At 31.9% G+C, this 16,119-nt stretch overlaps 2 protein-coding genes across 4 annotated transcripts in view; one reads left to right on the plus strand and one right to left on the minus strand.

Moving 5' to 3' along the window:
• hiw (MYC binding protein highwire) overlaps positions 1–16,119 on the minus strand; it is a 415,280-nt gene that overhangs the window by 245,243 nt on the left and 153,918 nt on the right. The gene's annotated exons all lie outside the window — the stretch shown is intronic.
• LOC140447993 (uncharacterized) overlaps positions 6,136–16,119 on the plus strand; it is a 32,822-nt gene continuing 22,838 nt past the window's right edge. Inside the window, exon 1 of one of the 2 annotated variants that reach the window (XM_072541014.1) lies at positions 6,136–6,399. The gene's annotated coding sequence lies outside the window, so the exon portion shown is untranslated. The remainder of the gene's footprint in view (positions 6,400–16,119) is intronic. The other variant, XM_072541012.1, reaches the window with a different exon arrangement.

Raw genomic sequence — 16,119 nt, forward strand, 5'->3', positions numbered from 1 at the left:
TGGCCACTGTTATATTAATTATGAAAAGGTCCATTCGCTCAATTCGGGCATATTTTGACAGATTCATAGCTGGAAACCTACACTACAAAAGTTCCTAGATCACAGTATTAACAGCTTAAATAAACTTTTATTACAGACTTCTTTCATTAAAAAAAGAAGAATTAGTATAAATAGTGGAAGTGTATACTAAACCCATAAAATTTTGAGTAGTATATATTTAAAAAATATATTTCAGTTGTTATAATTTAACATAATTACCTATTTATTATTATATGATGCAGATAAATAAATATTGATTGTCGGTAATTCGTAAAGTTCTATTTTATTTACTATTTAGTTTGTTTACTATTAATATTGGCTATGAGTACGTGTGCTTGGTTGTATAGTAATTTCCAGCCACTTTTAGTCTGTCAAAAAGTAACTAACTTAGCAAAAAAATAATTACTAAATTCACTAGACAATTCGGACTGGGAATAGCGAACCGACTATACACCGACTTCACTCTTTTCGTTGTGAAGTTGCGAAAGTTAGTTTGTTTCCGACGTTTAGTTTATCTAAATCATGCTCCATAACAAACTGTAATAATGACTCACTTCTTTCATTGGTGTTTTTACTGCTCCAGGTCAGACGGTGCGAAGTATAGGGGTGGCACCAATTAATGCCAAAATCCAAGAGAGTATAGGAAGGTTAAAATATTGTTCTGAAGCTATTTTCTTGTGGCATATTATTACAATTACTATTTTAATTGGGACTAAGCCACAATTGGTCAACCTATGGCATTAACGTTAATGGCAACAAGTTAAACCACCTCAGATTCGCTGACGACATAGTGATTATAGCGAGCACATTCGAAGAACTGCAAATTATGATGGGAGAACTAGCAGCCAGCTCCCAATACGTCGGCCTAAAAATGAATATGAAAAAAACAAAAATAATGACAAACACAGATGAGCCCAGACGTATAACTATAAATGGCTGTGAGATAGAACAAATCCAGGAATATATCTACCTAGGCCAAATCCTGAGACTTGACAAAGAGAACCAAAGTGCGGAAATTACTAGAAGAGCAAGGCTAGCATGGGCAGGATTCGGAAAACTTAGTTGGATACTTAAGAACTGCAAAATACCCCAATACTTGAGGAGCAAAGTGTTCAACCAATGCATCCTTCCTATCATGACATATGGATGTCAAACTTGGACCCTAACCAAGGCAAACATGAATAAACTAGCCACAACAGAAAGACCAATGGAAAGAGCAATGTTAGGTATACGACTGTCAGATAAAAAGAGGAACGACTGGGTAAGATCCAAAACAAAATTCGAAGACATAGCAACAAAAATTACCAAACTTAAATGAAGCTTCGCGGGCCACACTGCTAGACAAAAAGACCAACGTTGGAATAATATAATACAACATTGGAGACCTTACGAAAGTAAACGACCAAGAGGAAGACCCCAGATGAGATGGGTTGATGATATTAAAAGAATAGCAGGAACAAATTGGAAATATGTTGCTCAGGATAGAGACCGATGGAAGGAGTTGGGAGAGGCCTATGTCCAAACATGGACGACAGAAGGCTAAGAAGAAGAAGAAGAAGCCACAATTTAAGTTTAAAATTTAAGTGCTTACGTGCTTGGCGGAGAAAGAAGACAATGGATAGGGACAACTGGAGGGAAATTCTTGAGGATTCTAGGACCCACGCAGGATCGTGAAGCCAGAATGATGATAATGAATTTAATTAATTTGATTTGAATATTATTTTAGTATTTTACAGTGCAGTTTTCCATGCCTAAAAACACAAAAAATAATTTTACAAACTTATAACTCGTTTTAACTTATACCAAGACAACAAATAATACATTTTGCGAGTCAGAAATAGCATAAATTCCAGTAATATCTGTGGTGGATAGCTAAAACAGCGATGTAGGGAGGTTTTATGTGAGCGTCTATCAAATTATGGGGGTGGTAATGACCTCGGTGAATATTGCGTAGACATAAAAAATTTCTCCAATTTACGGCTTTATTTTAATGAATTCCAAAGAATTATGACAGCCACAAAATCCAAGTTTGTAAAGTTTTTTATTGTCCTTTTAATAAAGTCTATATCTGTTTTTACATATTGCAACATTTTAGGTCTTTTACCTGACATTAAAATAGAACTCATTATGTTTGTCAATGAATTGGACCTTCAGAAACTTTTCATTAATAATATGAGAAAGAAAAACAACAAGCATAAAAATATGAACTTTATGGGACACAAAACAATAAATTCAGAGGCAAAAACTGTCGCTGAAGGACTTTCCTATCTATTTCCATCTATGTTTTCACACTATTTTGATATGACTTATTTTTTTTTCTATTTTTACTTAATTAAAATGAAATATAATATATTAATACTGTTCTCTTTACTTTTTAATACATGTGTGATATTTTACAACTCGAAAGGTAAGGAAAACCAATAAATAAATGGCTTATTTTTATAGAAATTGTCTCACAACTCAACTGCTTTAATTCGAGAAGTGACATTAAGAAAGTATTACCAATTGGCCCTTGCGTGTCTATCAGTAAGCGTAAACATAGTATGAAGTTCAACCAATGGATGTTATTAGGATGGAAGGGTGTTATTGAGACAATGAAACGACTCTACCAAAGAGTGTATGATGAACTAGTTAAAAAGTTAATCTGATAAATCTTTGAAAATCGTTCATCATTAAATACAATTTTTAAAGTGAAAATGCATGAGTGGAGTGAAAGAGAAGACTTTCAAAGAGCTTTTTACTAAATAATGACGCTTGAGGAAGATGAAAGCATCATGGAATATTATGATAAAGAAACACCCATAGCAGAACTAACAACGTTAGTGAGCAACGCCGATGAGTTTGAAGATATTTATGAAACCTAGGTTGAATCGTGAATAGAGTATGAATAATGATAAGCCAAGTTATCAGCTTCTCAGCTACGACGATATTGTCCGCTACTTCATAACCTGATTCATTTGAAAACAAGAGTCAAGACGAGGATAATGATAGGACAGTATCAATCAAAAGACTAACTAAAGGTACGGTTTCGTTGGTGCGGCTCGAGCGGCTGCGGCTTGCGACTGTGCTTGACTGCAGTCGCAGCCGCAATACAGAATGATTTATTTTGTGCGTCTCTAATTTTATGCGATGGCTATTTGGATCAGTTTAACAGATTGTGTTGTCTGATGTGCATAGTTTAAGTCTGATTAAACTTTAGTTTAGTTTAGTTGACTGATACCGACAAAATAAGAACAGTGATCTTTTAATTATAATTCTTCAGGGTATCTTTTTCCTGACATTTTCTTTGTATATAACATTTATATAGTTTTCCCATGTTCGTAATCAAAAATCGAGAGATTTTTCTAAACTTATTCTACCAATATCTCATCCTCATTTCCATTGAATTTCGCAATTTTTACCGATCGTACCGATCTGCGACTGAACGACGTCGACCAAAACGTATAAGCGTAAATTTTATAAAACCAAACCATACGTTGACAGTTGCATGCGTTGCATGACGTGCATGCCAACTCTTATCATCCACCTTCACAAATTAATTCAGTCATTAATACCCTTGTATCCAGATCAATACGCCTTTGCGATGATGCAAGTAGAGCCGCTGAGCTCTCTAGTTTAAAACAAGCCCTCCCTCATCCAAAACGGTTACCGCGAAAATCACATTAATAGGAGCATCCACAGATATTAATCTCCCACTCAATCTCAACCCAAAGATTCAGACCCTCATCATACGAAAGCTTTTCTTCCTTAAATCAAAGGTGTCACTGTATCGTACGAAACAATTGATATATCACCGATTAAAATGTATGTCTTGTACATCCCCTGTTTCGAGTGCTTCAAACCTTAACTTCAATAAAAAGAAAGTTTTTGGGAGATAAGCTTGGAGCGTGAAAAGTATACGTATTTTGGAGCGCTGGATTTTTTGTAATTGCACAATAGGTTGCGAATCTTCGTGGTGTTTATTTTGTAATCTCACGTGCGCGACCTACTCGGCAATGGTCAAAACTGCCCTCTAATTAACGAAGAAGATGAAGTGATGAAGATGTATCAAGTGATTGTAATGGTTCCTGATTTTTTGTGCTATGGTTTTACGTAATTTACCATAATTTTTACGTATTATTTTTTATATCTAATAATTAATAAAAAAAAATCAAATAATAATGAGGGCTTTGTAGTTTATTAGCAAAGGGGGTAGTTTTTAAGGGTTAACAGAGTTGCAACTAATAAAATATTGTGTCATAAGCAAGGAAAAAATGTTTATCGATAAATATATACGTCTATATTTAGCATATTTCAGGCTTTCAAATCCATTTCTTCACCTGATAAACAAGTTGCAATATGCACAGACTCACTAGCCTCAATACAGTCTATCCAAAATATATTCACTGATCATCCTAGTGTCCAAAAGATCCTTGATTGTTACCAACTAATCGCTTCCCAAAAAATAACAGTTACATTAATCTGGCTACCATCCCATATTGGTATCACAGGCAACGAACTTGCAGACAGCCATGCAAAACTTGCCTCAACATCATCTGATAATACGGTTAATATACAAATTAGTAAAGATTTAAAGTCTCACATTAAGAAACGAGCAAGAACCCGATGGCAACAACACTGGGACACCAATAACTCAGCATTACATCATATCCAACAGTTAGTCGATAGCCCCCTTGATTTGATCTCTGCCAGTATGTCCAGACGAGACGCTATTGTAACACGAAGACTTCGAATAGGACATACAAGATTAACACACGGATACCTGATGTCATCCAGCAACCGACCCTCTTGTAAGACCTGTCAATCACATCTAACAGTTAACCATATTCTCACCGAATGTCATCAATATTCAACAAAAAGACTATTTTATTGCCTTAAAAGTGATTTAAAAGACATACTCAATAACTTGGATCAAATAACCTCAAGTCTAAAATTCCTCAGAGACGTTCAGTTATATTATAAAATATAATTTTGATTGTATTATAACAGTATGTACTCTATAACATATTCCTGTAATTAATTGTAACAGTTTTACATTTGTAACCGTTTTCGTGTAAGTGGCCTTTGTTGCCGAGCACGTTAATTTTCAATAAAAAAAAAAAAATTTAATGTGTACAAAACTATTTTTAACGTTCCAGTCGTCTGTTAAAAACTGAAAACCAATTAAATATCATTTCACAAGCGATGAATAATTTGTTTTTGATTATAATTTATAGGTTAAGCATTTTCCACCGTAAAAAATAATTTTTTTAACGTTATTTACGTCATAGGCGGTAGTTTCTAAGGGTTTAAAATTAGTATTAAAGTACAAATTACCAGTTAATATGTCTATTTTACTTAATTCAATCATATTTTAATGCATAACACGCTTAAATACGTGTTTTATTATTTTTTCCACTTAGGGGTAGTTTTTTAACCCCTTAAAAATAAAAATAACACTTCATACATAAATAAAACTTGTTCAAAGGAGGGTAAGACAAGCTTAAATCCAAATTTTCAGCGAAATCCATGTAGTCCCACACAATTGGGAGGTAAGGACCTATTTTCCGCTCAAGTTACTGGACTAATACAAGTACTTTCTAGTATACAAATTTATTAACTTTATACAAGAAACAAATGTACTATTATTGGTCAATACTGCAAAACGAATACGAGTATAGTTTTCTTCTGAAATTTATATTTTCTTCTCTCTAATCTAACAATTTGCGATCCTCTTAAAATTGAATATGTGATGTACATTGTAACATTGTCCATCCTTGAAATTATATATTAACATATTTCTTTAATATTCTTAACACAGTTTTATGCGGAAAAGATGTCTATAGTTTTAGAAACAGAAAATATTGAACCACGTATCTACCCTTCAATCTGCCTTCATTTTAAATCTTAACTGCAAAATCTAGGGTCAATGGAATTGTGCAACTTCCTTTGATGCCTTTAGCGCAGGTACAAACACAAATAGGTCACGGTTTCCACAATAACAAATATATTGTGGTCGCAACCCCTACCCAGCTGTCTCCGACGCCAATACTATCCCTATGGAAACGGCGTCAAAACCGCTCGCGTCGCCATAAAACAAGTTGACGATCTCAGAAGGAAAAAAACAACATTAGCGCTAACAGCGTATTCAATCGCACATTAGTAGAAAATACGAGTGCGCGCAAGTAGCCGCTCTGTGCGAGTTCATCTGTGATTTCTGATAACGTATTAATTAGGAGCAATTACTTATTACAATTTTATTAGCGCTTATATAATTGTAGCGATTCGCTAATTGTTTGTTGACGGTTGTTTACCAATGATAGTGAAAAATAATGTGGTTGTTTGTTTCGTAGATATGGACTTCGCAATTTTAATTCATAGGCAAGTATTCAATTAAATTTGCAATTCTATTCATTTTTTGCAGTTTTGTATTCTAGTATTCAATAAGTTTTTTCCAATACTTATAAATATATTAATCTAATTATAATGCAAAACATCAAAGCAAGTGCGGAATCAACTACTTTTATCACAAAATAATATATTTAACTATTATGCTACTCAGCACAAATTTAGATATGCAATAATTATTCTTATCTTGGCAAAAACACAGTAAAAAAATTTATTTTATAAATAAAACGGTGAACACTGTTGTTTTCCAAACTTTTACATTTATTAACAAAATAATGCCAGTTTTAAATAATTATTAGGTACTATATCGAATTTATTTTTTGTACACCTTGTATAAGCTTGTTACTCCAGGGTAATGGGGAAAATATAACCGTGTTCAGAACTTCGAAATCGCAAGGTATATACGAGTTTTTCCGTTAATGTACAGGGGGTTTCACGAGCAGCTTACACTATCTCCGAAACTATTTGCACGATATTTATGAAAATTGGTTTATAGTGATGACAAGCTATGACGAAGTTAAAGAAAATATTTGGACAGGCATGCCACGTCCGATTATACCGGAAGTGAACTGCAACTTTGGTATTTTAAATGGCACACCCTGTATATTATTGCATTTTTATATTTTGCATACGATTCTAGAGAACATTTTGTATAAGGTACCTTGGGTCAAAATTTCATATTTTTTGAGTTATTCATCTTTTTTCAAAAATTTTGGCAAATCTAGACAAACTGTTAAAGTTAGTATCTCATCTATTTATAATCACAATGTCTTGAAAACCCTTGCACACAAAGAGGAAGTAACGTTATTTCAGGAATTTATATCGCAATTTAATTTCTAAATACAGAGTGTTCAAAAATGATATGTCATTTCTTTAAACTTAAAACTACAGTAAGTCAATAATTTTAAATGAAACACCTTGTATTTTATAATTTAAGTGAAATGACATCATATATACCTAGAGTTTATACTTTTGAAGATAATTATTGTCGTCTAATGTTAAAGGTAAGATATTTAACGTTTTATTTTACCAGGCTGTGTATGAAGATTGCGTAAATTTACTTTCATCATCATCATCAGTAGCTCGACAACCCTTTCTGGGTCCTGGCTTGTTCTAGGATTTTCCGCCATTCTGTTCTGTTCCTTGCTTTGTTTTTCCAGTTGGTAATCTTAAGTGTTTTCAGATCTTGCTCCACTTGTTCCATGTATCTAAGTTTGGGTCTTCCCTTTGACCTTCTTCCTACTGGTGTTTGTCTCATAATATGTTTTGGTGTTTCAGTCTCCAACATTCGTTCAACATGGCCCATCCAGCGCAGACGTCCGATCTTTATGGATGTTATGATCTCGGGTTCGTTGTATGCTGTGTACAGTTCAAAGTTATATCTTCTGCGCCATATGTCATTTTCCTTTACCCACTTATATATGTGTCTAAGGATTTTTCGTTCAAATGTGCCTAATAGGTTTTCATCGCTTTTCGATAGTGTCCATGTCTCTGATCCATATACAAGGACCGGTTTTTTTACTTTAACGGCATATAAAGTAAAAAAATATTATAGAGAATAGTATATAATAAACAAAAAGAAATTGTTTAATTTAATAATGATTGTATTTTGAGAACGATTTCCGAAGTGGAAATTGAAACGTCAATAAACGTACTTTCCCCTTAAATTGTGGCTTATTCCCATTTAAATAGTAATTACGTTACAAATTATATTCTTTTATTATAGTATGTTTAAGCTTTGAACTGTGGTGTAAGCATGAGAATGAAATGTTTGTTTTGTTTTTAAATTAGCTGAACAACGTAATGACGTTTCGGAATAAGCAGCATAGTAACCAAGAACATTGTATAATCATTATTATCAACAATAGGCTTCGCATATGTTAACTTTTTATTGAAAACAACCAAAATGTGTCAAATTTTTAAGTAATCTTTTCACAGTGTCACGGGTAGTTCTTGGTCGATCTGGATATCTTTTAGCAAATAAAGCACATGGTTTAGTAGTTACATTTTCCATGTATTAAAAGTACATTTATGCATTTTTCATTGTTTAATGCTAAACGAGCCATTTATATCACTTTGCAAAATGCCAATAAACACAAATAATGACATAACGACATATTTATACACGGCCTGCTAGAATGAAACAATAAAAATAGCTTATCTTTAACATTAAACCACAATTATTTTCAAAAGTATTAACTTTAGGTATAGAAAATCCCAATACTATTTGAGAGACAACTGATTTCTTTTTTTATTGAAATTATAAAATACAGGGTGTGTCACTTACAATTATTGATTTACTATGGTAAGCTTAAAGAAATGGCGTATCATTTGTGAACACCCTGTATTTAGAAATTCAATTTCGATGTAAATAACGGAAAGAAAGTTACCTATTCTTTGTGTGCAAAAGTTTTCACAACATTATCTTTGTAAATGGATGAACTATTAACTTTGAAAAGTTTTATCTCTGTCTAAATATTTAAAAAAAGAATAAATCAAAAAATATCAAGTTTTGACCTATGATTCCTTATACAAATTTTGTCTAGAAATTTACGCAAAAAATACAATACTATCCCATTTAAAATAACTAAGTTGCTGTTCACTTCCGGTGTAACCGGAAGTGGCATGTCTATAAAATATTTTCTTTAAGTTCGTTATGACTTGTAATCCCCATAAACCAATTTTCATAAATATCGTGAAGTAGTTTTCGATAAATATTGAGATAGTATAAGCTCGTCGTGAATCACCCTGTATACCGAAAATAAGAAAACCTAGTTTATTGCGGAAATTCTGGCGTTGTTTTTAATTATTAACAATTAAGTGCGAAAAATTTTTGGATTTTTTCTAATTTTCGCTTCCGTTAAAAAGCTATCTATTTATACATATAAACATTTTACCTGCAAAGGGATAGAAAAACCCTCAAAATAGCGAACTCTAAAATTGTTTTGATTAATTTTTTGTCCCAAAAACAGTAAAATAAGACGAAATCGTTAACTGTTTATAACTTTTGTTAAACATTACCTTTTGTGATTGCTCTCAAAGGGGGTCCTGAAGTACTTAACAAACCTTCGAAATTTCACCTCTATATATCAATTAGGTACTTTAAGTTATTCAAATTATTTTTCCCATAGGTCACTTTTTTGTAATAACGTAAGACAAAATAATGAAGATACGGTTATTCCAAGGGAACCGCATGAAAGGTGAAGACTTTTATTTATAATGTACACTTAAAAAGCCAAAAAACATTTTTACACGAACTTAAAAGAAAAAAAGTTATGTTGGGATAATTAGGTAAAAGTAGCGATTTCTTTTTTGCAGCTAATTTGTTTATAATAATCAAGAAACATAATTAGTCTCATTTTAAAGATAAAAACTTACAGTTTTATTATAAAATAGAAAATAGGTTGAAATATAATAAACAATTTGCATTTTTTGGGGACTTTTTTTTTGTTTAAACCAATTTCATTGTTTTTTTTTATTAACAACATTATTATCACATTGTGTGTTTTTAATGTACGAAAAAAGTTCATACAAATTAAAAAAAAAAGATGAATATCGATCAACTAGAACCGGGGATACAGAAACTTGTATTTCGAAGATCTTTTTCAACGGATATGCTTGAATATCCGACTAATCTTCATTTCGGCCTCATTTTTAACATTCACAGACTATGTTGTTTAAGTTTCTTTAATCCTTTTTAAAATTTGTATTATGAAATTTTAAGTTGTATCTTTAAAATGGGACTACGTTTCTTAATGTTTATAAATAAATTAGTTGCGAATATAAAAAATCCGAACTTTTTACCTAATCATCCTAGAACAACTTTTTTTTAATTCGTGAACAACTTTTCAAATATGAAAAAATCGCTTATCGAAAATAATATTGGATTGGAAACCACCTGAGCAAAAAAAGAAGAAGACCAAAAACAACATGCCTGCATGGAATCCAAAAAGTGAGAGAGAGATCTTCGACCAGGAGACTGGGCCGATAAACGCGAATGGAGACTAGGAACCGGAAGACGTTATGAACCGGACATTATACATATACTAACGACTGCGCCCAGAGAGAAGAAGAAGTCTAGCAAAAAACAAATTGCATAACTAAAAACTTTTCTCCTTCTTCCTTCGATTATTATATTATGCTTGCTCCATTTTGATCTTCTGATGTATGGCTTCGAGTCGATGTGTGATCAATCTTTAACACCCTTTTATTAGATTTTTTTCTGAAGGGCTTCTAAGTCGATGCCTTAAATTATATATATTGAAAAACGAAGTTGATGACCTGTTATAATTTGGTATTTTACATTTTTATTTATTTATTCTACATCTTAGTTTGATTTACCATTTCATTTTTGCTAGTGCATTAATTATGTAAATTTTGAGCATAATATTTTTGAATATAGTTTACTAAAAAAATAGGATAAACCCGTTTTTTATGTAAAGTTGTAAAATCTTTTAATATATCGATCCATCAGCGTTTCGTTGCGCGTTTAACCTTCTTTCTTATGAAAAATGTGATACGTTTGACCTGAAATGAACCTATTAATTACACTTTTTAAGCTGCCTAAGCATTTCTGTAAACAATTTCGATTCTACTTCCTATATAGAGTTCTTCAGACCAAATAAATCGATGTGTTTTTAATTATAATAATGTTTATTGATTTTATCGTAATGTCATAATGCTCATATCACCACTTAGTAAATTAAGTAGTGACCTATTTTAATTAAAAGTCTATAATTAACGAAATTGGTTCAATATCGAAAAATGTTATCCATCTGGTAGCATGTGACATTAAATTAAACATATGTGGAACAGCAAAGAAAGTAATTTTTTCTGTTGATTTGGTTGGATATATTATTGTATAATAAACTGCTAATAAATTCTCCTTTTCTTAGCATTACTTTAATATGTAATGATAGACTTGGGGTATCTGATAAGTACAATTAATACCTTGTGCAATTATTTTTTAGTTTATTTATATTTTTGTTCTAGAGGATGAATCTTTCTTTAATATGTAGTATTTAAATTTGTAATAATTTCAGTTTTCTGATAGGAAAAATTTGCTACATTTTAAGCGAAATTTTACAGAGTTTTACCCGATATAAAGATACCACAAAATTACGAAAAAATAAACAATGTATTCATATTTTCTTAAAGTATAAAATTTAAAAAATACACAACATATATAAAATTTTTAAAATTTTCCAAGTTTACCAAAAATTGCAAACATTTAATTCTTAAGGTTTTAAACAGCAAAGTCGAGGCAGAGTTTGGGTGTGCGTGTGCACTCTAAACAAACCGGCTTTTTACACATCAACATCAAACAAATATTACATTTACATGCGGTTTTTCTTTTCTTTGCGGGTGGACATCGTCTACAAGCTCTTCTAAAGGGAAGTTTGTCATCTTCGTCAACTTCCGGATTTTCAGTAGGTACATAATTTTTAGAACCCGCCCAATGCATAACCTAACTTCTCGACCTATGAATGAAAATTTGCAAATAGCCGCTGTAACTCGTGAAGTAAGTAATTGCATGGTCAGTTGTTTTACAAAAAAATCATAAATCATACTACGCACACATCATCTGTAAACAATTTAAACTACTAAAAAATTTCAAAAATAAAGATTTAAACCTTTGTTAATTGATGCAGTTTTATTTTGTTAATAAATATGACTTTTTATAAGTTATAGTTCATATTGGCTATAAGCATTAATTAATATTGGCTATACCATTTTTCAAAGTAAAAACGTTGCACGTCACAATTTATACCTTTATATATAACCTTTATTAAATATACGCTTTTAAAAAGTACATATCGATTATACTATTTTATGAATTCTGCAATTTTTAATTTATATGAAACAATAACGAATAAATATTTGTCTCTCTCGAGATTAATTGCAAACATAAGTTGCAATATGGCAACTGCTGATTTGACGATTATCTATCTACCTAATCTATCAAAGTGTAATTGCCAAAAAATTTCTAGTAACTAACTGCAATTAATCTCCAAAGAAACACATATTTACTTATGCTTGTTTTATATAAATTAAAAATTGCAGAATTCATAACATAATATAAACTCAACCAAAAATTAATTACTAAAATCATAGCTGACTGGACTAGTAAAAAGAGAATAAATATCTAGGTAATAGTGTTATTAGGCACTAGAGTTATTATAAAATCTTAGACTCCTTTCACACAATACGACTTTGGTCGTTAGGACAGGACAAAACGTCGTAACGACAGTTTGCGGTACATTCCGTTAGTCCGATATACGGCGAGTTTCACAAAGGACGACCACGACTAACTATCGTGCCATTACCGTCCAATCCAATGCCACTGCGATTCTGCGATGGACGACGGTCGTGTCGTGCCGTGACTGCCGTGTTTACAGTGATCCACCACTGCATGAAATCAATGCTTGCACACGTAACGACAGTTAGTCTTGTAGTGGTACGTACTAAGTGCATAATGGCAGAAAATATAGATGGTGAATTTTTAATTGCGCTGATACAAAGTAGATCAGTGTTGTGGGATAAAACTCTGGATGTATATATACGAGGATAGATTGATATTAAACTAGCCTTTGATAGATGGCGCTACTTGATACCGAATTGGTTTCGGTGTTGACATTTGCCATTCATGACATAACGTCTGTCAAAATTTTAAGTTTTAAAAACAATTACATAGTTTGACTAAAACAAACAAAAATTACAGAATAATAATCTTTGTAGTTGAAATACATTGATCCAATGCAAAATGGACAAGTAAGCCGCATGTGCTTACCATCCACTGTTTCTAAAAAAATGGGGAAAATTTGCAATGGTTTAAAAATCTGAAGCGATAGTAGGTATACAAACCATCCAGTTTACCTGTTTTACTATCTTGTTTTTACCTTGTTTAAGCTTATGCTTCTTCAAGGGAGGGGTACTCCCCTTTTTTTTTTAGGAGTAGTGGCGGGGAGAAACGTGTTGAGAGATGTTCGTGTGGAGAAGTAGGTATAATGAAGCTCAGTAAACGTGCAGCCACTTGCCAGATAGGTATATGATAACAATATGATTACATATGTTCATATTTCTTAAAAATGAACAAATAAATATTAGTATTTTTGTTATATGCGTCCATAACTTCATTACTAGCTAAATATTGGTCATTTTTTAAATCTTCAAAAAGTGTATGCAATAAACTTGCTTCTTCTCTTCTTCCATTGATTGGATGAACCCAATGTAGGCGATTACGTCTTTGTATTTTTTTACAGCGATTAATTAACCAAAACGCTAAAATTGTTTCCCGATTCATTGTGCGCCCTGTGCTACCAAAGTCGTATTGTGTGAAAGTAAAAGGAGCGTTACAATGGATATTTATCAAACATGCAAACAAGGAATAATATTTATTAGAATAGAATTTAAACGAAAAAATTTTATGTTATGAATATTTTGTAAATTGGTAGAAATGGAACAGTATTATACACGGAAACAGTTTCAGAATAATATTTATAAAGATTTGCTCTTCCATAGTTTTACTTTTCATAAAATATAGCGTGACTTTTCAACACTTTTGAATAATATCTCCTAATATAATTTACTACAAATATCACTAATAAAAATAAATATTTTATGAAAATTAATTTGGTAATGATATATAAAAATTGGCGCACTGTATATATTTTTAACTTCCAAGGTGAAAACATGAAAATCAACAGTGTACCCAAGTAAAAAAATGACGTAATATTATACTTAATATAAAAATAGATGTTTAGGTCGTTTACTAATATGAAACAAAAGATACAACAGTTATTACGGCTAAAATACATAATATCCGTATTCAAGGTCTACATTATGCAAACTTTGTTACACTCAACTGGAGACGGGTAACTATTATAGTTATGTTTGTATATATTTGAATTTTTTATTTTTACGTTTTTACAATATATTTATTTGCAGATGCCAATTTAAACTTTTAATGTGCTAGTAAAAATAATGATTAATTACAAATGTCAACCGTTTTAGACAGTAAGATCATTATTTCTGAATCGTGTTATTGGGAATAAATCACGATAATAAAATAAAGTATGGCGCTGAAACTACGAGTATACAATATTTTTTAGGAATAAACCACAGAATTGTAATTAAAATTACATTTGACGTTTAGACATCTAGACGGAAAACAGAAAGACGACTTTTATGTATGGTATTGTCATTTCTTTTGAATCGTTTATTGTGTTTCAAGGATTTTTTCTTAATAGTAGTAATATTATGTTGTTTAATTTTTTTTATCTCGTGAAATTCATTTCAATCGTCGGAGACGAAACTGCCACTGAACCTCTGAAAATTATACGAACAAGCTGAATTTTGCTAAGAGTCAATTTTGGGACCCCAAAATGGATGTAATAAAGTTTGCTCCTAACTCCTACTCCGGGCTTCCCCCTAAACCCCAACCCCCCCCCCCCTCCCGTAGGTAACAAACGGAATATGTTTAAAATGGATTTACTAAGAATTTGTACAGAATTTGAAAAAATATTTCAAACAAGAAATGTAGCTGAGCAAATCACAGTAGTTTATAAAAATATTTAAAAAAACAGTCTGAGAATCTTTTCTGAGCCCGTTGATTTTTCAACCTGTATCCAGTTATGCAAAATAATTTTCCATAAAATCTCTGGTCGAAATTTCAACCAGTTAATTGTTTTCGTAATTAAACAATACTTTGTAAGGTGAAAATGTATTATTATTATAAAATAAAACCAGATAATAATTTGAAAAAAGAACATAAAACTAAACCTTATTTAGAAACCTTAATATTTATTTATTGTGGAAAGGGGCGAAACATGGTATGCAGAGCGCTACTTCACATTTAGCGCAAGCTACGCTAGACCTTTTTGGGTGCTTTTCTGTACTACATCTTGCATATCTCCTTGAAGTCGTATTGGTTGGTAAGTGGTCGGCAACATTTGTCAGCCGCACTGTACTCAACAGTAACCGCTCTACCATCCATCTTTTTTGTTTTATTTTTTCCTATTACCAACCAAGACCTTGGATTTTTTTTTGAAGAAAATCCGTTTACAAGGTGATTTGCCAGAATGCTTCTGAATACTAGTTGTGTTTCAGGTTTGACTCGAGGCTGCTTATTCAAAGCTGAAGTTTTGTATATAATACATTATGTATTTACAATACTAGCATCGACAGAATAGTACCAAAGTTTCAACCACCACCTTCAAGACTTCCAGGCAATGCTGTAACAAGAATGAAGTTGATCGAAAAGATCAATTCTACCCATATTTCGATTATAATATTCAATACTCTTTGGACATTGTAGTTTTTTTTTGATTTTTGATCCTTCTTTAGTCATACGCTGAACTGAAGATTTTTCTGTTACGTTGTGTATGGTACTAGCCACAATAACATATTTTTTTCCTCTATCCTTCACTGTAATATTGCTGGTAGCAACACTGCCAGAGTCGCCAGTCTGTAAATTTTTATCGGGTGACACTTCGTCTGTAGAAAATTTTTTTTCCATTGGATCTTATACTCTCACAACCAAACAATTTCCGATCCAGAAGCTTGGAGAGCAATGCAAAGCTGGTAAAAAAATTATGGAAGTAGATACAGTAATACTTTCCTACCAAAGGCTGGGTCTATTCCAAAACAGTTCGTTCGCCGAGAGGACCCTCTTCATTGGTTTCCGTTTTGCCT

This window comes from Diabrotica undecimpunctata, chromosome 8 (assembly GCF_040954645.1).
Source record: "Diabrotica undecimpunctata isolate CICGRU chromosome 8, icDiaUnde3, whole genome shotgun sequence".
Classification (NCBI taxonomy): domain Eukaryota; kingdom Metazoa; phylum Arthropoda; class Insecta; order Coleoptera; family Chrysomelidae; genus Diabrotica; species Diabrotica undecimpunctata.